Source organism: Canis lupus, chromosome 25 (genome assembly GCF_011100685.1).
Source record: "Canis lupus familiaris isolate Mischka breed German Shepherd chromosome 25, alternate assembly UU_Cfam_GSD_1.0, whole genome shotgun sequence".
In the NCBI taxonomy this organism is placed as follows: Eukaryota; Metazoa; Chordata; class Mammalia; order Carnivora; family Canidae; genus Canis; species Canis lupus.
The window spans coordinates 34259127-34283703 of record NC_049246.1 but is presented as its reverse complement, the minus strand read 5'-3'; the positions used below and the strand labels follow the sequence as shown (position 1 = coordinate 34283703).

Sequence of the window (24577 nt, the reverse complement as noted above, 5' to 3'; positions counted from 1 at the left end):
CCTCCCTCTCCCTTCCCTCTCCCTCTCCTTTCCCTCTCCCTTCCTTCCCCCTCTCTTCTCCCTCTCCCTTCCCTCTTCCTTCCCTTCCCTCTCCTTTCTCTCTCCCTCTCCTCTCCCTCTCCCTTCCCTCTCCTTTGCCTTCCCTCTCCCTTCCCTTCCCCTTATTCGTTCTTTCTTCTTGGGAAATTCTCTCTCCATGCCTTTTCCCTAATAGCTTTGTAAAATTTATTTTTCTCTTTGGCATCCGATCAGCCCTCTGGAGGGATAAACTGCCAGGTGAAAACCATCATCCAAGCCGAGCTTGGGCGGGTGCAGAGCCCCGTGGTCCCCTCCCCACGCTGCCCCCCTTCAAGGGCGAGGCCTCGCCTGCTCCTCCCGGGCGCCCTGCACTGGAGTTGGGCTCAGTCCCTCGTGGGCCTGCGGCGACCCCCGCTGCCCGAGCAAGGCGGCCGGCGGGGAACCCGTCCAGGTGGTCCCCCTGCTTCTGGCCACCCCCGGGAGCCTGCGGCGCCCCGCGACCCCGACGCCCGCGAGGGACGGAGCTGGAGCGCGGCAGAGGGGCCGGCGGCGGGGGGTGCAGAGGGGCCGGCGGCGGGGGGTGCAGGGCCCAGCCCCGGAGGGCGCCCCGGCCTGCGGCGCCCCGCAATCGTGCCCCGGGGGCGGGCCGCCCCCCAGCCCCCCCAGCCCTCCTCCTCCTACCCGCCCCCGGGCCCGGGCCGCCCAGGTCCTCCGGGGCAGGCGGGGGCGCGGGGTCCGGGCGGGGGGAAGGGGGGGGCCGCGGCCTGACCCTGCGCCCTGGACTCCCCCGCGGCACCTGGCGCGGCCCCGCCGACCCGACCCGTCCTCGGCCGCCCTGGCTCCCCGAGAGGCCCGGGGGCGCGGCTCCAGCCGGGGAGCCCAGGGCGCCGGGTCCCCAGGCTTAGCACGGAGCCCGACACATGTCAGGCCCTTATTTTAGAAGGTCTGGATAATGACAGGGTGCAGCTGGCTCAGAGGGCGACATCCCCATTCCTGGAAGAGGGGAGAGGGAGGGCGGAGGAGACCAGGGCCCCGCAGGCCTCCCGGATGGGGGGTGACAGTCACAGTTTTCCTTATAAACGACAGACCTCACCAAGGGCCTGGAGCAGAGCAGCAGGCGCAAGTTCTGAGAGCACAGTTGGGTTGGCACAGCTCTGTTACCCCTAGAAAACCATTTCCCCTTCTTCAGTGTTTCTCTCTGTGAAATACATACATGGCTCTGACCTGTGATCAAACGCATTCAGCCAATGACAGCAGGGGCAAAAGCAGAGGAAAAACTCCATTACCTTTATCTTCCCCTTTCCCTGGGGAGGTAGGAGCCCCATGGTGGCCCAAGCAGCCTTCCCCAATCTCCGCTCTGTCACACGAAGAGGTTACTTTCATCTGCTTTAGGTGCCTCCTAGGAATTCCCAGTTGTGAGAACTCAGAGGAGAGGGGTGAGAATAGCAGTCAAACCTCAAACAAGAAGGACCTCCTCTGCTTTCTGCCATTACCTTTTTTTTTATAAAGGTTTTATTTATTCATTCATGAGAGACACAGAAAGAGGCAGAGACATAGGCAGAGGGAGAAGCAGGCTCCCTGTGGGGAGCCTGATGGGGGACTCAATTCTGGGACCCAGGGATCATACCCTGAGCCAAAGGCAGATGCTCAGCCCCTGAGCCAACCAGGTGCCCCTTTCTGCTATTACCTTAAATAAGGTCTCCTATTGCACACATGCTTCTTCCAGAAAGGATCATTAGAGCAGGTGAAAAAGGCCTTTTTTTTTTAATTGAACAACTGCAGGGCTTGGGACTGAATTTTGTTAGGGCCTGGGTATAGCTCCCTCTGTGGACTTTTCCTCTCAGAAGAGGCGACAAAAAAAAAAAAAAAAAAAGGGTCAGGGTGCAAAAAAACAGGCCCTCCCTTCTTTTCCTGCAAGAATGGAGGGACAGCCTGTGTGACCTCCTAACTTCTGTGCTCCATCTCCTTATTCAGCTTCTTTCAGTTCAGAGAATCTTTATAAATTGTGCTATGTAAATGAAAAGTAATATGCTTACACTTAATGAGTATTTAACTGAGCACCTATTATGTGCCCAGTATGGATCCAGCTGTTGCTGTGGGAGAGATATAAGAAATGCCAGGCGCTCACATCCTCATGGGGCTGGTTCTACCTCCCCATCTAGAATATAAATTTTGTCCTCATTTTTCTCCCATTGTCTCTTGGGCTGGTCCTATCTCTCTGGAATGGGGGAATTATAAGAAGAGAATTTATTCAAGTTTTGAATAGGTAGGCCCAGACTATGGGGGCGTTAAGAGTAATGGGTGTAAGAGGTGAGTCAGAAGAAAATGAGAGGTTTTTGCCAGAAAGGAACATGCAGAGCCATTTGAAAGGGGAAGACCCAAAAGAATGAATGAATGAATGAATGAATGAATGAATGAATGAATTTATTTTTAAAGAGGCGGGGCAGGGGGCATCCCTGAGTGGCTCAGCGGTTTAGGCCTAGCCCCGCCTTCAGCCCAGGGCATGATTCTGGAGACCAGGGATCGAGTCCCTCGTCGGGCTCCTGCATGGAGCCTGCTTCTCCCTCTGCCTGTGTCTCTACCTCTCTCTCTCTGTGTCTCTCATGAATGAATAAATAAAATCTTAAAAAAAAAAAAAGAGAGCGAGAGAGAGAAAGGGTAAGGCCATGTCTGGGATCACTTGGCTAAGGGAGCAAGAGCAGGGAACAATTTGTAGCTCCTGCTTCCCAAATCCAGGACTCCTCCTACTTCAGTACAAAGGTCAGGAGAGGCTATGGGAAGATTAGGAAAAGAAAACGGGGAGTAGTCAGCACTAGAGCAAACTAGGTGATTAAAGCAACAGGTGTGAAAATCAGCAATCCGTGTAGGGACAGAGCAAGGTGGTGTTTAGAGCATAGTTTAGAAGGTGCTGGAAAAGAAGGATGGGAATTCAGAGCAAGTCCATCAAGTCAGCAAGGTCATCTCATTTCACTTTATAGATAAAAGAAATGAGGACCAACGGTTTACTGGATTGGCCCATGGTCGATGGTTAGTAATTGGCAGAGCCTTTTCTTGACCTTGGGTATCTTGCCTTCCAGTTCTATCTCCTATACTAGGATGCCTTTGTCTGTCCCTGTCTGTCACCATTTTGTTTCTCAGCTAGGCTCTAAGTTTGGGCTAAGGCCAGCTTGCAGAGGACCTGGAAGCATCCTCCTGGATGCCAAAATGCAGCCAGGGACCATGACAAGAGCGCAGGCTCTCAGTGTCTTGTAGTCTGAGTCCCTGCCACCCCCAGCCTCCAGTCCCTCATCTGTGCCATGAAGAGGGTGTGCTAGCACAGGGAAGGCAAGCAGCTATCCATGTGACCTGCATGTCACATTCACCCAGCTAGTGGTGGCTATCTAGGGTGCTGAGTGGTATCAAGACCTTAGAGGCAAGAGGGCTGGCATGGGATTTGTGATAACTGCCACAAAGGCATGCCTGCTGGGCATTTGCCATCCTAGGCACTGGACGAACCATTGTGTCCCCTGCCTTGCTCTGGTCAGTCTTTCTAAGGGCTGATCCCCTCTTTCTCCGAACCTTGGTCCTGATTCTGCTGACCCCATGGATCTCTCACTCTTGCCTGCTGATGCTCTGGTGCTGAGCCCACCCCAAACACATGCTTCACTAGCTCTCTGTGTGCACACCTACCCTGTTCCATGGCTCCATCCTCATCTGCTGATCTCATCAGCTGACCGGCTGATACTTGATGTGCCTCTCCATGGCTTGTTTTAAAATCAAGCTGTCTTCTATGATCATAGGTCAAAGCGCTATTCAAGTAAAGTGGATGGGAGGGACCTTTGGCTCCCTTTACTTTCAAAGGGTCCTCTTGCCTCTCGGCAACCCTTCCTCTGGTTTCTGTTGGCACCACTGGTTCCCTGGAGAAGTCTGTTGGGCATCTTGGAATCAGAACACAAATGTCTGAAATCTGCCTTCACCACCACCAAGCTCTATTGATTTGGGGACAATTTACTTTCAGAGCCTGAATTTCCTCTTTGGATTATGGAAATAACCTCCCGTGTGTGTGTGTGTGTGTGTGTGTGTGTGTGTGTGTGTATAGATTAAATTAAATAATGTAAAAATTCCTAGCACACAGCATAGACTCATTCACATTAGTTTTCTTTCAGTCCTGCCAACACAGAACCCCTGACTGTGGGTGCTCAGTAGAAACTCAGCAAATATTTATTGAGTGAATAAATAAAATTCCTATTTTCAGGAACTAAATTAAAAAAAATGTATTTTTCTTATTCCTAAAAATTAGGAATAAAAAACATTCCTTTTTCTTCTGATCTAATTGCACTGGAAAGCAAGAAGATAAATTCATTCCATAAGAAATTATTGTATTTAGGAATTTAATACATTAAAGAATAATTACTCTTCTGAGGACAGGGTACTTTTACATTGTAACAGGAAGTCCTAGATATGAATTCCAATAGTTGAATTTCACATCTTGTACAATGTTGGAAGCAAGCCAACGAGGTTTTTCATGAGTCGGTGGACCTTCCCCATGCCCTTCAGATCAGCCACCATAGGTACCTGCTTACTGCTGAAATTCACTGTGTAGTGAAGATGGTAGGCAGATGCTGTGGTGATTTATGGGAGATGAAGATCCCCTGGGATCATAAAATCTCACCCCACCAGATAATCCGTGCTGGATGGGCTGAAAGGTGGGATCAGGGGAGGCAGAGTAAGGTAAAATCCCAACTCATCACAGCTGATTTCCTGGGAAATGTGCCAACTCACTGTACATACCTGTTAGGCCTCAAAGGATGAGCCCCTGACCACATGCTGGACTTGACACCCTAAGGGTCTGCAAAAGACCTGAGGCAGTGAGCCACTCTGACACTCAGAGGGGAGAACAGAGCAGACCCACAGGGAGCATGACTCAACACACACCTGCTCTAAGATGCCTGCTCCAGCTACTTCTGCCTTCCTGGCTCACCTCCAACAACACCTTTAGCTATGCTCAGGGAGCTAGAAGGGGCTGGTATCATCTCTTGCTTTGAGTGTTCCAGGTAGGCCAAGCATGTTCCTTTCCCTCTCTGAAGGCCATTTCCAAATAGATGCCAGCCTCAGGAAGGAAGGCAGAAGGAAAGCTTCCAGGGCAGCCCAGCAGGCCTCCATCTTTCAGCATAACATTATATTAGAAGGTGCAGAGAGGTAGGTCGGCTTCCCGTTAGGAGGTCTGCTCTGCTCCTCTGGCTGTGCAAAGACTGTGATGAAGAGTTCCACACTAATGCCCCCACTACTCAGCGACAGATAACATTTTATTTTATTTTTATTTATTTTTTTAAGGATTTATTTTTTTTTAAGATTTCATTTATTGATTCATGAGACAGAGAGAGAGAGAGAGAGAAAGGGAGAGAGAGAGAGAGGCACAGAGACACAGGCAGAGAGAGAAAGCAGGCTCCATGCAGGGAGCCTGATGTGGGTTCGATCCTGGGTCTCCAGGATCAGGACCTGGGCTGAAGGCAGCGCTAAACTGCTAAGCCACCCAGGCTGCCCCAGATAACATTTTATTAGTCTCTGCCCGCTTTATGTATTCATTTGCTCTCCTCCCCACCACCTTCTTCTAAAAGTATGAGCTCTGCTTTTATACAGAAACCTGGACACTATGTGAGTGGTGTTGAAGGTGGGATTCTGTTAAAGAAACAGCTGGATTTAAAAAAAAAAATAAGCAAACCCTGTATTTATTGATCACTCATTCTGTATCAATTACGGTGTGGAAAGTGCTTTATGGGTACGAACCAACTTAATTCTGTAGACCAGAGCTTCCCAAAAGAAACATAATATGAGCCACATATGTGATTTAAATTTTTATGGTAGGCACATTAAAAAGTAAAATCATATAGATGAAATTAATGTTAATGGTATATTTTATTTAATATATCCCAAATAGTATGATTCCTGTATGTAATCAATATAAAATTGTTAATGAGATACTTCACATTCTTTTCTTATACTAAGTCTTTGAAAGCTGGTGGGTACTTTAGATTCACAGCACATCTCAGTTCAATCGAGCAGATTTCAGATGCTCGGTGGCCACCAAAAATTGGATGGCACAGCTCCAGGAAGCCCTCTCAGAGAGTATTAGTAGCATCCCTACTTCCCCAAGGAAAACCCAAGGGACAGAGAGGCTACGTGATTTTTCTTAAGGTCACATAGCTAAAAGGTGCTCAAGCTGGGATTTCCATTCAGGCAGCCAGATACCAGAGCTGATTCGTTTATTCGTTAAACATTCTTATCTCTGTGGCTGAGACAAGCACACTCTGGTATACACAGCCTTGCCCAGGGACCAATTTGCTTAAGACTGTTATGGGTTACAGGGCTGGAGCTTCACTAAGAAACGAGCTAGGCTCCAAATGATGAAAAACAAAAGCAAAGGAAAACTTCAATTTTAATTTGCAGAAAACACACCGAAGAGCAATAGGTTTCTCACCTTTTCTGGTGCCTAATCATAAACAAATATGGTAAATTCTCCCTTTACCATTTTGGACATTTGATGACATTTGGATTGATGGAAGACATGTTCCCCTTCTTCACACCTACTCTATCAGTCCTGGTCAGAAATTTTATTCTGCTAAAGACATCCAATAAAAGAAAAAATGGTGGAGACATCTGACCAATTATGGTATCTGCTATCATAATGATCTACCCGCAGCATTCACCTTTGAAGACTTCCCAGCTCATTGACAGGCGGACGCACCACCACCACCCAACATGGAAATTCCAGGAGCATCTTCTACCCTGAACACAAGCCAACTGGGTCAGTGGAACATTTCTGTAGCTTGCTCACACATACCAAAAAGCAAGCTCAAGATGGTTTCAGGAACCCTCTCCAGGCATGCTGAGCAGAGTTCACAAGGCGGAAGCTCACCTTAGAGAGTATTCTGTTAAAACCTCATCCGACTCAAGTCTAGGAACTACTGCAGCAGATGGTCTTAATTATTCACACAGTTTGGCTCGGGAGTGGGCCAGCATCAGAGGGTTCAAGGCAAGATGCCCATGGACTGCAGTATGTGATTAACATGAATGAGAGCCAGTGTGTGCCAGAGAAAAGTTGGCTGTGGCCGTGGCTTATCGGAAAGTTGGTAAATTATATCTCCTAATATTTTCTCACTTGGCTCTTGGCTAGGCAGTTGAGGACATTCTTACATCCAATTCAATCCACTGGAGGATGCAATTTTCACACAATGGATACTAGTATCAGCTTGGCCAACAAGAGGCTCTATGCCCCCTGGGTGGGGGGATCCGGGGAGATAGGGAAAGCATTCCTTCACATCACTGGGATTGAAGGTCCCAGGCACTCCCGAAACACATCAGCTAGAATCAGCTCACCCTTACCAAGGGCCCTGAGCACCCCCTGCATGCAGTGCCTACTCAGCCTGCACGTTCTTCCCCCATGCAGAACGACACGCCGCTGCCTCTCTGTTGTCAGTAAGCAGCATGGAGTACTAGTTTAGAGGTGTGCAGAACAGGGTTCAAATGTCATTTCCACTTCCTAGCTCTGTGACCTCAGGGACGCTTAGATTTTCCAAGCCTCTGTATTTCATCTGTAAAATGGAAGCGATGTGTACCTAAAAGCAACTTTTTAAAGGGGAAACAAGAAACACTGACTTTTCAGGATTGTTATAAAAATCAGAGATCGTGTATCTTAAGTTCCTGATCTATGGATATGTGGTCAAAAATACCAGGTAAAGTATTTTGGTTCAAACAGGTGCAGCCTGCTAGATTCGGGCCAGGCAATGTAAGTGCCAACTACAAGCTGCTAGGCTGCATGAGGGAAATGGGTTGTATTTAATTTTGATCTTCAGATTTTGGGGAACTGGTGACCCCCAAGGATGAGCTTAGGTAGGTCCTCCTGGATCCAGCTCTTGGGACAACTCAATTGAAAACCAGAAATATACATTTGCTCCAAAGAACATATAATATTGGAGAAAGCCTAATGACCTAAATCAACAGGCATCTTCATACGTGCTGTATAAGCTAGGTAGGTGCTACACTGTGTCAGGTCCAAGGGGAGGGTGGGCTCCAGGGAGTCTGCAGTGTCTGCAAATAAGACTTTTAAGTGGAGTCTAAGTCATCCAGTGCTTCTTGGTCTTGCTGGGGCTGAGGGCACAGTCAGAGGGAGAGAATTTCTAAGCCTGGATCTTATTCAAGTTTTTCATCTCATCATGAAATTGTCTGATAAATCTTCAATTGTCTGATAAACATCAGTCTTTGAGGACATCTTTAGGAGCTTTCTAGTACATTCTAGAAACACTGATTTCAAGGATTCCAAGAGTGGCATTGCCCTCATAAAGGATAAATATTTGAAAATCAGTTACTTAATTTTAACCCAACAGGGCTCCAAAAGGCAAAGGAGAAAATGTAAAAGTGAAATTTCCAGGGTCCTTTTCTTAGGCTACTATTTTGACATCTGAATCATTCTGCCTAGCAAAGAATATGAAAGGCCTACTCCAAGGAAATCTCCAGTCTCAAGTAGCCTTGGAGCTATTCAAATGTTTTTCTTCCCCCAGAAGCAACCCGTTTGAGTCCCTCCATCATCTACCTGAAAAGAGGAATCTGTGCTATAGAACTTGCTTGCTTCAAAACATTTTCTTAAAAGTCAAGTGGCTGTTGACTTCCTGGGAGCAGCCTTAAAGAATATGACAAACCATGGCCTCTTACCACTGACACCTCGCTTTGTGGCACCCAGTCAAAAAATGCCCCATGTGATCAACTGATTCCCAGTCAGTAACGAAAGCATGCCCAGATAAGGGTGGAGGGTGGGGGTGGGGGGAATGTACTGGAAGCATCATCCACTATTTATATGTAATGCATATAAATCCACTATGCAATATATGTAGTGCATATATTTATATCCACTATTTATATGTAGTGCATTTAGCAAAAAGCACTGCTGTCACACAAGCTGATCCTCTTCACCGTGACCCCTCTCTGCCTGCCCACCAACAGGATGGGCTGGGGCCCACTGAAAGCAGGCCTCGCTCCAGTTTTGCGTGACTGGCCCTGTCGCTTCTAGGCCCTTCGGAGGCAGGGCAATGAATCATTCCTCCCAGCCCCTTGCTCCACATCTTGTGCTGTGCAGCTCCCAGGAATGGACCCTCCTGCTCCAAATGGGAAGCGTCACATAAACAAGGGACCCCCACCCCCACCCCAGCCAGGCGCAGGGGCCCACCATGCAAAGGCCACTTGCTTAATGTTCGCTAAACAGTGGGGCACAGAACTCAGCAGAATTCTTTCACTGAGACAGAATGCTCCGCTTAACATCTCTGCCAGATGTCAGCATTCAGATATGGGGTCGAGGGGTGGGGTGGGGGGCTGTCTCCTTCATCAGACCCTCACTGCTAGGGATTCCTGCTGGATCAGCAGGAGGGATGAATGGTCCTCATTCACAGCCCAGAGTGCACGGCGGGAGGCTACCCCAGCTGTGGTCCTGGTGCTGCCTCTGGCCTCACATGGAACACATTCCTTTGTGGAAGAAGGCTGCTTCTAGTGAATGGGGTGTGCTCAGAGAATGAGGGAAGCGGTGGGGGACGACGGGGCCTTTCTGAACCACCTCAGACAAGAATGCAGACTTTGACACCAGGCTTGGCCAGGGCTGGTCCATTTGGCCCCTGGCCAAAGATTCCACCTCAGTCCTGTCTATTTCTGGCCATGGAGCAGGAATGTTCAGGGCATAGGGAAATGGTGAGAAGGTAAGCATATAAATTATAGCCGAATTTTTTTCATCCTCCAGAAAGAGGCCTTTGTCAGGCGTAATTTGTTGTGATCAACTGGGGTTCCCCACAGTCCACTTCTGGCTCTGGGTGGAATCTCATTTTAACCAGGTTCTTTCTTGGGGAGGCTGAAGGTACAATTTTAAACTCTTAAAAGTGTACCTAATGGAGACTCTTGGACTGGATCAGAAAGGGAAAGTCAAACATATATAGCGTCTGTAAGAGATGCGTTTTATCTTTAGAGCACATAGCCCATAAACAGAGGCAAAGAAAATCCAAAGTCAGTGCTGCTGCTTGAAGGCAGTACTTTATAATGGCACTGGGAGCAGTGTGAGGCCAAGATGTCCCTCAGGTTCAAATTAGCCAGGCTCCCAATAAAATGAAGACTTAGTTTGAGTACAAGAGGACATCCAGTAATTGAAAGAACATGGTGTTGGTATCAGAGAGTGGTCTCAGATTCAGATCTGGCTTCTGCCGAGAAGGGCCTTACCATCTTAGTGAGTTGGATAGGAAGTATCATGGGCCTAGTACAGTGACTGGCCCGTGGCAATGCTCAGTGAGTGGTAACTATTATAATTATAAAATCAGCAAGAACCTGGAAAAAAATCCCAGAAAGGGTGTTGCTTCATCCATCAACCACTCTTTTTTTTTTTTTAAGATTTATTTATTTATTTATTTATTCATGATAGACATAGAGAAAGAGAAAGAGAGAGAGAGAGAGGCAGAGACACAGGCAGAGGGAGAAGCAGGCTCCATGCCAGGAGCCCAATGCGGGACTCAATCCCAGGACTCCAGGATCGCGCCCTGGGCCAAAGGCAGGCGCTAAACCGCTGAGCCACCCAGGGATCCCCTCATCAACCACTCTTAACATACCACTTGCATAACAGGTTTTAACCATCCTCCCACCTCCTCCCCTCTACACACACACTTTCCCAGAGCCAACAATCAGTCACCAAACTGGTCTGAGTTTCTGTCCCACTTTAGAAGGGGAGAAGAACAGAAGCCAGAACCAGGATAGTGTGCAGACTTGGTCAGCAATAGAATCACTGCAAACACTTGATGTCTCTGTGTTTTAGGGCAGGAAGTGATACCTGGGGATGGGACCCACCGCATGCAAATTCCTGGAGGGTTGATCCAAGCCCAGACAGGTAGGGTGGGGCTCGGTAGGGCCTGTAAGAGGAGTACACTGGGCAGGAGGTGGAGGGAGTTCTGGGCTGGAGGGAGGACACAAACCAGTTTTTCAAAGAGATGGCCCCTCAAAAATGGTCAAGGAGGACCCTCCTGCTTAGTTAGCTTTCCCTGTGCCTCCTGCAGGGTGGTCCTAGCAGGACTCACTCCTGGCTTTGTCCACTTTCTGTGTCTCCACTAGCTTCCAGGCCAAGCTCTCATCCAAGTGATGTAGCCTTGGCCAACAGTCAATTGTTCAGGCCTGAGCCCCTCAGATGAGAATTAGACCCAGTGGCCCCAGCAAAGGGAGAAGCAACTGGTACAGAGACCACAGCCACATCTTTGTCTCGTCTGGAAATGTCTGGCTATAAAGAGAAGGAGGTAGGAGTGCTGTTCACAAGTTGTTAAGAGCCTGTGATCATGGGGATCCCTGGGTGGCTCAGCGGTTTAGTGCCTGTCTTCAGCCCAGGGAGTGATCCTGGAGTCCCGGGATCAAGTACCACGTCGGGCTCCCTGCAAGGAGCCTGCTTCTCCCTCTGCCTGTGTCTCTGCCTCTCTCTCTCTCTCTCTGTGTGTGTCTCTCACGAATAAATAAATAAGATCTTAAAAAAAAAAAAAAAGAGCCTGTGATCTGGGATTCTACTGTCCATCGAAGCACTGGCTCCCTTCCAGAAGCCCAGGGAGTAATAGCAACAGGCACTGACTGCCACATCACCAAAGCTGGCCAGGCTCAGCTCCACACTGCCAGCTGGTATTGTGTCACTGACGATCATTTCTGGAGATAATGGCATCTGCAGAGTAGTGGCATATACACACAGACCTGCAAGTTTTTGCCCTTACTAAGGAAGGCAGACTTTCTCAGCTATCTTTGAATCTGATAAGTGTCAGTGGTACTGATCACAAATCTTTTCTGGTCCTCTTTCTAGGAATGATTCTAATATTCTCACTGTATTTCCAAGCATGGCATGGCTCCCACTGGCAGCTACAAGATGCCTCCACTCTCTTTAGGGGGACACGCACCCACAACACTGAGCTCTTGGCACAATGACCTGAGGGCATGTGGTTACCAGAGACACCTGCTTCCACAATTCCCTGCCTTTGGACTTTCTATTCCCTGTTCTAGGACACTACATATATACCTCCTAAATACCTATGACCATTTGTTTAGGAATCAACCCACATGTATATATAAAAAAATCTTAAGGAATCTACTAAAAGAGTATAAGAACTGGTAAGATTTCAACAAGGTTACAAGATACAAGATTAATATATAAAAGTTAACTGTTTCTATTCGCTTACAAAGAATACTGCAAAAATGAAATCACAAAACTAATTCTATTTACAATAGCACCAAAAAGAATATTTAGAAATAAATTTAACAAAAGACATGCAAAACTTATCCTCAGAAAACTACAAAACATTGTTGAAAGAAATTCAAGATCCAAATAAATGTAAAAACATACCATGTTCATGGATTAGAAGACTTAATGTCTATCACTAAGATGAGAAAACAAATTGAGCTACAGATTCATCAAAATCCCTATTAGTATCCCAAATGGCTTTTTCATGGAATTTGAAAGGCTGATTCTAAAATATATATGGATTTTAAGGGACCCAGAAAGGCTGAGACAATTCTGAGAGGGGAGAAGAAAGTGGGAAGTCTCATACTTCCCAATTTCAAAAGCTAATACAAAGCAACAGTTATCAAGACAGTATGGCACTAGCATAAGGACAGTGGATCAATGGAATAGATCAATGGAATAGAACTGAGATCCAATAATAAATTCACTTATTTAATTATTTATTAAAGATTTTTATTTATTTATTCATGAAAGAGAGAGAGAGAGAGAGAGAGAGAGAGAGAAAGGCAGAGACACAGGCAGAGGGAGAAGCAGGCTCCATGCAGGGAGCCTGACATGGGACACGATCCCAGGTCCCCAGGATCACACCCTGGGCTGAAGGCGACGCTAAACCACTGAGCCACTCGGGCTGCCCATAAACTCACATATTTATGATTAATTCACTTAGACAAGGGTACCAAGCCCATTCAATGGGAGAAAGGATAGTTTTTGTAAAAACAATGGTGCTGGAATAACTGCCACATGGAAGAGAAAAAAGTTGGGGGGGGGGGCACCTGGGTGACTCAGTCAGTTAAGGATCTGCCTTAGGCTCAGGTCATGATCCCAAGGTCCTGGAATCAAGTTGCATATCAGGTTCCCACAGGAAACCTACTTCTCCCTCTACCTGTGTCTCTGCCTCTCTCTGTCTGTCTCTCATGAATAAATAAATAAAATCTTAAAAAAATAAAAGAGAAACAAGTTGGATTCCTCCTTCACACTATTTACAAAAATTAATTCAAAATGGATCAAATACCTACATACAAAATCTAAACTATAAGACTAGTAGAAGAAAACGTAGGGGTAAATCTTCATGACTTTGGATTAAGCAATGGTTTTTTAAATAGGACACCAAAAGCACAGGAAACAAAGTAAAAATGTATATATTGTACTTCATCAAAATTTAAAACTTTTGTGCATCAATAGGTACTATTAAAATGTTTTATGAACCAGGATAGCAATAGCAGAACATACTGATCAAGGATTTGCTATACGGTCTGAATACCTGTCTCCCTTTCAAGACTGTGAACCGCCTAGGGGCACATAATTTCTGTATCTCCTGGGTTCATTATAGAATAAATGCTAAGTAAAAGTGATGTGAACTGAGAAAGAGACACTACCAAGAAAGTGAAAAAAACCACTCACAGAATGGGAGAAAATATTTATAAATCATGTATCTGAAAGGGCTCTAGTATCCAGAACATATGAAAACTCCTACAATTCAGGATGTCTGGGTGGCTCAGCAGTTAAAGAATCTGCCCCCGGCTCGAGGCATGAGCCTAGAGTCCTGGGATTGAGTCCCACGTCAGGCTCCCTGCATGGAGCCTGCTTCTCCCTCTGCCTATGTCTCTGCCTCTCTCTCTCTCTGTGTGTGTGTCTCTGAAGAATAAATAAATAAAATCTTACAAAAAATAAAAAATAAAAAGATAAAAAATAAAAATAAAAACTCCTAAAATTCAATGAGAATAAGATAAGCAGACCAATTTAAAAATGGGCACAGGACTTAAACAGACATTTCCCCAAAGAAGATGTACAAATGCCCAATGACACCTGAAAAGATATTCAACATCATTAGTCACCAGGGAAAATGCAAATCAAAACCTGAATGAAATGCCACTTCACACACACTAGGATGGCTATGATTTTTTTTTAATGGAAAAAAATAAGTGTTGGTGAAGATGTGGGGAAATTGAAACCTCCATACATTGCTGAAATGTAAAATGATGTGGCCATTGTGGAGAAGCAGGTTGGCAATTCCTCAAAAAGATAAACATAGAATTGCCACATGACCCAGAGATTCCATTCCTATTTATATAGCCAAGAGAACTGGAAACAGATGTCCAAACAAAAACTTGCATACACATGTTCATAGCAGCACTATTCATAATAGCCAAAAGGTGGAAACAACCCAAACGTCCATCAACAGTGAATAAACAAAACGTGGTATATCCATATGATGGTATATTATTTGGCCGTAAAAAAAGGTATGAAGAAGTATGTGTACATGCCACAACATAATTAAGGCTTGGTGGGGATCCCTGGGTGGCTCAGCAGTTTGGCGCCTGCCTTTGGCCCAGGGCGCGATCCTGGAGTCCCAGGATCGAGTCCCGTGTCGGGCTCCTGGCATGGAGCCTGCTTCTACCTTCTGCCTGTGTCCCTGCCTCTCTCTCTCTCTCTCTATGTCTATCATGAATAAATAAATAAATACTTTAAAAAAATAAAAGAATTAAGGCTTGGAAACATTATGCGAAATAAAAAGAAGCCATATCTATGATTCCATTTATATGAAATATCCAGAATTGGCACATACAGGCCGAAAGCAGATTAGCAGGATTGGAGGTGCGGAGTGATAGGAGAAGAGAGTGATAGGTAAAGGGCACAGGTTTCTCTTTCTGGTAATGAAATGCTCTAAAATTGACTCCGGTGACCTTTGCACCTATCTGTGAATACACTAACATTCATTGGCTCGAACACTTTAAATGAGTGAAGTGTGTGGTACGTGAATTACATCTCGATTATGCTGTTAAAAGAAAATGGACTTAAATGACACCTCAGGTTAGCAGTATATATTTACGAAGCATCTGCTGCACAACACACACTGTCAGGCACTTGGAATTCAAAGATACATTTGACATGGGTGCTGCCTGCAAGGAGTTCACACTATACGTACAGTAACAGTGCAGCAATAGGTACAGAAATGAAACGGGGACACCTGGGTGGCTCAGTGGTTGAACGTCTGCCTTCGGCTCAGGGTGTGATGCCAGGGTCCTGGGATCAAGTCCCACACTGGGCTCCCTGCATGGAGCCTGCTTCTCCCTCTGCCTGTGTCTCTGCCTCTCTCTCTGTCTCTCTCATGAATAGATAAATAAAATATTTTTTAAAAAATGAAACAGGGAGGCAGGGATCACACCTGCGGATGAGGAACAGGGAAAGCCTTAGACAGTTGACACTGAGCAGGTTTTGGAGGAAAATTTGAGTTTGACAAGGTTGGGGTGTGTGTGTGGGGGGTCATTCAAAGCAGCAGGGAGGGCAGGTCTGAAATAATGCAGGCTGTTTGGGGAGCTGCATGTGGTTCCATTTGCAGGATGAAAAGGAGAAGAGCTGTGGGGCGTGGATGTGGTGAGAGGTGGAAGAGGTGAGGGTGGAGGAGCAAGCAGAGGGCTGGCCCAGAGGAAACCTGAAAGTCATGCCCAAGTTTTCTTTTTGGGGATAAGGAGCCAATGAACAGTAAGCGGGAGGGTGATGGGAGCGGATTTGTGACCTAAGGCAGGAGTTGGCAAACAGCAGGCCCTGGGCCAAATCTATAAATACAGTTTTTGGAAATAAAATGTTATTGGAACCCGGCCATAATGATTTCTTGTGATCTGTGGCTGCTTTCCCATTCAAACAGCAGAGTTGACCAACAGCAACACAGCGCCTAAGGACTACAAAGTCTAAAATAGCTGTTATCTGTCCCTAGAGAAAAAGTTTACCACCTCCTGCTCTAGAAGGGCCACTGTGGCTATTGCATAAAAGGATGGTTTCTCATGGGTTAAGATCAAGGGAGAGGAGGCCCATGAGGAGACCAGCAACTCTCCTGGCGCTGGGTAATGTTATGATTTTGGTGTAACAGATGGTATAGGGGATGGGATGGAGTGGGGAGAGATACACATGGCTTCGTGAGCTGCGCGGAAGGAAAAACATCTGGAGAGAATCAATTCAAGAAAATCAAGAGTGCCTGGTTTCCGGAAAAGGGTTTGAGACCCCCACAGGTTTTCACCAATGTGTAAATTTTAGGGTTGTTTTCTTCATCATTAAAATATTCTCTAAACATCACTTTTAAAAAAGATTTTATTTATTTATTCATGAGAGACACTGAAAGAGAGAGGCAGAGACATAGGCAGTAGGAGAAGCAGGCTCCCTGCAGGGAGAACGATGCAGGACTCGATCCCGGGACCCTGGGATCACGCCCTGAGCCAAAGGCAGATGCCCAACCACTGCAACCACCCAGGTGTCCCTCTAAACATCATTTTTAGCATGAATGCTCTCAAACAGAGTACCTGAATTCAAGGCAGCTTAAAAATATTTTATTTGATTTTTTTAAAGTAATCTCTATGCCCAACATGGGGCTTGAACTCATGACCTCTGATATCAAGTAAAAGCTCTACTGATTGAGCCAGCCAGGACCCCCAGCTTACTTTAAAAAATTATTCTGGGACGCCTGGGTGGCTCAGCAGTTGAGCATCTGCCTTCAGCTCAGGGTGTGATCCTGGAGACCCAGGATCGAGTCCCACATCGGGCCCCTGCAGGGAGCCTGCTTCTCCCTCTGCCTGTGTCTCTGCCTCTCTCTCTCTCTCTCTGCATCTCTCATGTATAGATAAATAAAATCTTTTATTTTATTTTTGTTTTGATAAATAAAACCTTAAAAAAAAACTTATTCTTACCCTTTGGTTATGGGCATGCTAGAGCAATTCTAGGTAACCCGATGGACAGTCTTCCTCTGTTTGTGTGCTGCAACAAGCCCCAACTCCACAAATTCTTTGGCAGTGCTCTAAGGCTGCTGTTGGCACTAGTGGGTACCAAGGGGCTGGCCGCCAGCCATCAGAATATTATTCTTGACCGATGATTTCATTTTAAATACACATGTCAAATATCATGCCTTATTCATTTCTGTGTCTCCTACAGTGAGTGGCAGAGTGTCTGGTACCTAGAAGGCCACTAATAAATGATTTCAGTTAAGAAGAGAGAGAGGAATGAGGAAGGAAGAGAAGGAAGAAAGGAAAGCAGGATATGGCCATACAATTTTCCCTTAAAGCTTAAAACTCATGTTCCAGCAGAAGCTGATAAAAGGGGAGTTCTCCAGGTGGATGTGAGCCCCCCCCGCCCTGCCCCCACACTTCCAGGGAGAGCCTGGGTGGACTTACTTAGTGGTCATGTGTTAACACAGCTGCAACTGCAAATCCCAAATATGTGGTACTATCTTCCCCTAAGGACAGACATTGCTTGAAATCTCACAGCTCATCTTGTGGCCTTTCACATTATAAATTGTGTTTTTCAAACATCTCTTCCAAACTGCCTCATGGTAGAGAAAATGAGCATCCAATCCCCAGTCCCTGGGGTGTGGCTGAAGGAGCCACATGCAGGCATGGCATGTCATTGACATCTCCTGCTTTCCCTGTAAATCTCTACACTCTGGGTGACATTCTATTCTTGATCTAGGTGGGAGTTTTATTTTTTTTTTAATTTTTAAAATTTTTTATTTTTTTAGGTGGGAGTTTTAAAGGCATGTTCGTTTTGTAAAACTTCATGCAGAACAGGTATTTATATGCCCAGTTCACAGCAGCATTATTCCCCATAACCAAAAGGTGGAAGCAGCTCAAGTGTCCATTGATGGATGAATGGATAAAAGAAAATGTGGCCTATCCATATCCAATGGAATAGTCCCTTAAAAAGGAAGGAAACTCTGACACATGCTACAACATGGATGAATCTTGAGGATACATAGGTCAAGTGAAATAAGCCAGTCACCAAAAGACAGAGTACCATAGGATTCCACTTACATGAGGTACCTAGAGTCATCAAAAGGTAGCCACAGAAAGTAGAACAGTGGTCTCCAGGGCCTGGGAGGTGTTTAATAGGGACAGAGACTTTCAGTTTGGAAAGATGAGAAAGTTGAATGTACTTAATGCAAATATACTTAATGCCACTGAACCCAAAAGTGATGCCACTCAAAAGTGATTAAAATGGTGAGTTTTGGGGGATTCCTGGGTGGTTCAGTGGTTTAGCGCCTGCCTTTGGCCCAGGGCATGACCCTGGAGTCCCGGGATCAAGTCCCACATTGGGCTCCCTGCACGGAGCCTGCTTCTCCCTCTGCCTCTCTCTCTCTCTCTGTGTCTCTCATGAAACAATAAATAAAATCTTTAAAAAAAAATAAATAAAATGGTAAGCTTTAAGTTATATACATTTTACCACAATAAAAGCAAAACCAAAAGTTTATACATGTGTATGCTTAGGATTGAGGCCATTTTATCTATATATGTTATTCTTGGTGGGGAGGGAGTTGACTTTTAAAATGTACTCGATTTTATATTTGTATTTGATTTAGGAAGATACTTAGGAAAAGATATTTGTATTTGATTTAGAAAGATATTTAGGAAAAGATCTTGCTAGATCTTTGAGTCATGCTGGCATTCTGGAAAGCTGTGGTATATTTTACCCCATGACTGTAATGGTACAAGGCTGGTGGTGGGAGAGTTCATGGATCCAAGTTTGAGGACAGTGTAAAGAAACTGAGCAAAGTGAGCTGTTCACAAGTCATCGACGTAAGTTATGTTCCCATAAATCGTGCGCTTCATAGGCAAGCAGCATTATTTTCCCAGAAAATACTTTAAGCTCTGTGTTGGGGACGCATCAAGGAAGACATATGGTAGTTTGCACAAAACATCCATGGGGCCAGCTGTGTCTGCTTATGTTAACAGAGATTCTGACAATGAAAAAACTAAAAAAATATGTCATCATTCGCACATGATATTACAATACAAAGTTAAAGATACTCTCAATAAAGGGATCAAAAGCCTTGGGCAAGAAGAAACGGACTGTGATCCTAATTACATCCTCATTATCTGCTGAGTTCATTCTCACTCTACACCCCTCCTTGCCACGTGAAACTTGCCTGGGTGTGCTGTTTTTGCCAAGAGAAATACAAAAAAAAATTTTTTTTGAACTCTGGACAGAAATCTCATCTGTCACCCTCATGCTTTATCACCCTTGGAAGGATGGTTCTGGTGCTTGAAGACTTCTCAGATACAGGCGGTTAGGGGAAGACCCGCCAGCACACCTGGCCAGGTGGTGTTCCCTGCCAAGCACACGCCATGCTGGACAGCAGGAGCACAGCTGGAATTACTCAACTAAGAAGGTGTGAAGACTCACTTCAAACCTGGACACGGCTGCAGAACAAGCTCAACAGCGCATTGCTGCGGATGCATGTCCCACTGGTTCTGTGGGCCTGGAGGAGGGCAGGCTGCGGCCACTTCATCTGAGGCCTCAAGGCACGCGCAGGGTCCGCAGTACAGGTGGGTCTGGGTGACACAGCCAGGCTGACTGGCCACGAAGACCCTTGCATGGAGGTAAATGAACAAAGGTAATTACAAGCCATCCTGAATCCAGGCAGCCCTGGGAGTGGGGGAACTATACCTCCTAATGCTCCCAAAGCTTAAAAGGAAGGAAGCAACTGGGGTATGTGGGTGGCTGAGTGGTTGAGCGTCTGTCTTCAGCTCAGGGTGTGATCCCGGGGTCCTGGGATCGAGTCCCGCATCAGGCTCACATCCACGCATCTGCATCCATCAGCATGGAGCCTGCTTCTCCCTCTGCCTATGTCTCTGCCTCTGTGTGTGTGTGTCTTATGAATAAGTAAATAAAATCTTTTTAAAAAATGTTAGGAATGAAGCAACTGCCACTGCTGACATGGACTCACCTAGAAATTCTACGCCCATGGAGACCGCCTATTAGCTAAGGGGGAAGAGAACTGGTGGCTGCCAGAAGACAGTGTGACCCTAGGTTAGCGCTGTGCTCTCTGGGTTCGTCCAGCTGAATGATGGGATTGGAAGCAGCCCGTTTCTCTGTCCCTGGCTGCCTGTTTTAAGGAAGGTCTGTTCATTCAATGTATATTTCAGGGCAATGAACGTGAGAACAGAATGAACATGAGAACAGAGAATCTAGGAGTCAAGAAATAAGATTCCATTTTCCCACAGAGCCTGCCAAGGAAAGAGAATTCCAATTCACGAGTCCTACTAATAAGATGTAAAAATGATTTATCACCCCACTTCAGAGCAAATAAACACAAGTGATGAAAATGCTAAAAGTACAAAATTCTGGTGCTCTGTATCCTCATCAGACAGAAGCAGAGAAAACAAAGTTGTCCGTGTGTGAAGGACTTCAGAGGGAAGCCTCTTCTCTGTCATCAGATTTAGGAATCTCTGACTAGAGATCCCAGCTGCCAGGCACACCTGGGTGGCTCAGTGGTTGAGGGTCTGCCTTCCACTCAGGTCGTGATCCTGGGGTCCTGGAATCGAGTCCCACATGGGGCTCCACACAGGGAGCCTGCTTCTCCCTCTGCCTATGGCTCTGCCTCTCTCTGTGTCTCTCATGAATAAATAAATAAAATCTTAAAAAAAAAATCCAGCTGCCAGAACAGTCAGGCAATGATCCAAGAAGGGCAATTGTTCTCAATGAGATTTCTTTCTGGGGCCTTGATCTTGTCCAGGAATTCCAGCTACAGTTGTCTCACTCACCCCACTCCCAGACCCAGGAGCCTGAGAATGGGGGGAAAAATTCTTCCTAGTTTAGAGAGGGCCACCCCGAGAGGGAAGCTGCTTTCATACAGTTTCACAATAAGCTGGGAAATAAATCCAGGCTTCCCGACTTTGCAGCTGATCTACCTCAAGTGCCAAATGACCAATTACTAAATATTTACACAGGGATTGCTGATAGCAGGTGTATAGGAAGTGATAAGCTCAGGATGAAGCCAGAGCCAAGATGAATGCTTTAGAGAACAGCTGATACAGCGCGGAGAAACAGGACCACCGTGGCCCAGGGACGAGGGGGCCTACGTCAGGTCCTGGTTCTGCCCTCTACCTGCTGTGCCATCTGGACAGCTTATCTGTCTGCTGGTTTACCCAGCTGCAAAATGAATTCAGAACCTATCTTACTCTCTAACAGGGCATTGTAACAACCAAATGACACAGTGGGTAGAACAGTAGTTTGAAAGGAATAACAAAAAAAAAAAAAAAGAAGAAGAAAGGAATAACATACTACATGAACATAGATTATAAAAGCCAACAGAACTCAGATCAGGTTCAGAAAGGCATTTTGGGGAAAACTGGGAGATGTTTGAATATGGGCTGAGTATCAGATGATAGTAAAGAATCATTGTTCGTTTTCTTAGATGGAATAATGGTATAATGATTATTTAATACTTTTCAAGATCACACTGAAATATACAGGGATGGAATGATTATGAAATCTGAAATTTGGGATCCCTGGGTGGCGCAGCGGTTTGGCGCCTGCCTTTGGCTCAGGGCGTGATCCTGGAGACCCGGGATCGAATCCCACATCGGGCTCCTGGTGCATGGAGCCTGCTTCTCCCTCTGCCTGTGTCTCTGCCTCTCTTTCTCTCTCTGTGACTGTCATAAATAAAGAAAAAATTAAAAAAAAAAAAAAAAAAAAGAAATCTGAAATTTGCCTTAAAATACTTCAATGAGAAAAGAAAAAGGCAAAGGGACAGTTAGAAGCAAGTGGGGCAAAATACTGATTACTTGAAGCTGGGTGAGTAGATATGGGGGGCCTTCTCTCTACTACTGTGCATTTTGAAATTTTTCAGAATATAAAATAAGTTTTAAATACACACTGCAGAAGCGGGGGGGGGGGGGGGGACATCACAAAGTTTTACTGATGGTCATCCCCAGAGCATAGAAAATCTGTTTCCATCCCAAGAAAGACCCTTCCACACTGGTCATCCAGAGGTCAGAGAGCAAGGACTTGGCAAAAGGCCAGGAACCCAGATGGAAAGGAGACAGGCGGAAGTCTCTTTGCAGAATTTTCCAGTCTGCCATGCATCAAAATGTCAGCCAACCTATAATGTCAAGTGCATACTTTGTCTTTGGACCTGAGTTTCATATTCACCTTAGACCAAGTCGACAAAGTAGCAGAGAGACAGACTGGTGCACACACATGTGCACACACACATACACCAGAGCCTGGATCTTCTTGGGCCCCAAGAGCCCCAGGGGCCCGCAGGAGCATGCACTTTGCCACAGGTTTGCTGCTCTTTCCGTGGGCAGATACTAGGGACCAGGAAGGAGAACAGGACAAAAGGGAGGGGGTGATGACTGATTTAGGCGAGTCGGGGTCCATCGAGTAAGTCATTCATCTGGGCACTGACCAGGGAAATGAACACCTGGCCTTCTCTTAAGCCCCATCTCAGAACACTTTTAAGTACAGAAAACATCATAAATAACGAAATAATTCCAGCCAAGGGGCACAAATGGGCTCTGGGGGTTCCCAAAGAGACAGGCTCAAGGTGGCATAAAGTGGGGTTTGAGGCCCCACATTCACCAATTCAGGGCCCTTGCTTGAGCTTCAGCGTTTTTCCTTCTCTTCAAAAAGAAACGACTGGACTGATTTTAAAGAACTCCACAGTTCAAAGATTTTAGGGGGAGAAATGTGGGCCATGTTTCTGGTTTTCGTGCGTGTCGTTCTTCTCACCTGGGCCTGAGGTCTCCTAGCACACGAGTAGTCCGCGCCCCCCCCTCCCCCAGCCGAGATCCGCCGCGTCCCCTCGTCCCGCCCGCGCTGGGGGGTTTCTGGTGGTCTTCGTTGGTTTCTTCCAATCATTTCTATTCCGGCGCGGATGGACGGCCACACCCCCAGCAGGCCGCTACTTTAGAAGGCTCCCAAATTTGGAGTTGGGGGGAGGGGGTGCAGAGCGCAGCGGCCAAAGCGCCTGCGTAAAAACCGCAGGCACCAAAGACCGGAGAGCCTCCGTGCCAGGGCGAGCCCTGCACTACCCCCGGGCCGACCCGGCTTGCACGATCCGCGGGGTAGCTGGCGCTGGTTCTTTCCTCCTCCGGGGCCTCTCGGGAGAGTTTCCCTGGTCCCCGGACGAGCCAGGGCGACGTGGGAGGGAATACCTGGCGTGCGGATCGCGCCTGCCCTCGCGCACGTCTCAGGGCGCCCGGGCGCCCAGCAGAGCCTTTCCAGCTCGCTGGGGAGAAAACCCAACTCCGAGGCCGTGGGCACTGGGGCACCCGGGCGCAGCCTCGGTGGCCCCCACCCACTCTGCCCCAGCCCCGTGCGCTCCGGATCCCCAAAGCCGCAGCAGCGGGGACGCTCCCGGGCGCCCCCTGTCCCCTGCGCGCGCTCCACACCCTCCAGAAGCCACAACTCCGAGTATCCCCGGCCCCCACGGCGCACCCTCCTAGGCACCCGGCGCGCCACAGCCTCGACTAGCTCGGGCCGGCCGGGTCGCGGGCGCCCCCAGCCAGCAAGGCACCGAGCGCCCCGCGCTCCCGCAACGCCCGCTCGGCTCAGGAGAGGCGGGGCCGGGCCGGGCCGCCCGCGTCGGGAAGGGCACCCCGTTAGGCTGCGGGTCCCAGCATCTCTCCGAGCAAGTAGCCTTCGCTCCGAGGGCACCCCGCGCGGGGCCCGGGAACCCGGAGCGCGGCCGAGAGGCGGCTCCGCGGGGAGTGGAGCCTGGAGACCCCAGCGGGAGCTCCCGCTTCCCTGCCTCCCGCGGTGGGGACGGGGGCGCGGGGGGCGCAGGGGGCGCAGGGGGCGCTCTTACTTGGCAGCAGGGGCCCGCAGCGGCCAGGCTGGGGCCAGCTCTCCACGGTGGCCTCTCTGCGCGCCCGTCGCCGCTGAGCCCCTTGCCCGAGCCGCCGTCTCAGGCCGCTGGAGAAAGGAGGCTCCGAGTCCAGGACGCCACCGGCTGGAGTGGACGCTTTACGCTTTCCCGGTACTTTTAACTCCAGTCGGGAGGTAAACCCCTCCCCGGGCCCACCCCCTTCCCGGGAGGCGGCTACCGCGGCAGGCCCGGCCTCCAGCCCCCTTTTGTGGAAAGAGGAGAGCGGGCGTGCGGGGGAGGTCGGGGGGGGGGGCGGGGGGCGCCCTTCCCAGGCTCCCCGCGCCCAGGTTTCCGGAGCCGGGGAAGCCGGGGACGGGGCCCTGCCTCTGGGAGATTCCTCTCGCCGCCCCCCAGCCCGCCCTCACACCCCTGGAATTTAACCCTTCCATGCCCTTACCCACCAGCGTTAGGCGCCGTCCCTAACCCATCTCGGTCTCTCCGCCGCATAATAGGCGCTCAATAAAAACCGATCCGTGAAGATTCAGAAACTTTCATCCAGCCCGCCCGGGTTTCTCCAGGAGGAAAGCAGACTCCGAACATGAAAACAAATAGCCCCCTTTCTTCCAGCAGGTCACATCTATGGCCTTGGGCAAGCGTCCCTCTCCCAGGATTGGTTGTCTGCTTTGTCATGAAGAGCTTCGGATTCAGTGACCTCG

General features: G+C 47.8%; 1 protein-coding gene across 2 annotated transcripts in view; it reads right to left on the bottom strand.

Annotated features, from left to right (window-relative positions):
- Positions 1-24023, bottom strand: part of LOXL2 (lysyl oxidase like 2) — a 91586-nt gene extending 67563 nt beyond the window's left edge. For both annotated transcript variants that reach the window (XM_038573799.1, XM_038573800.1), the window contains exon 1: positions 23862-24023. The gene's annotated coding sequence lies outside the window, so the exon portion shown is untranslated. The remainder of the gene's footprint in view (positions 1-23861) is intronic.
- Between the last annotated feature and the right edge of the window lie 554 nt (positions 24024-24577).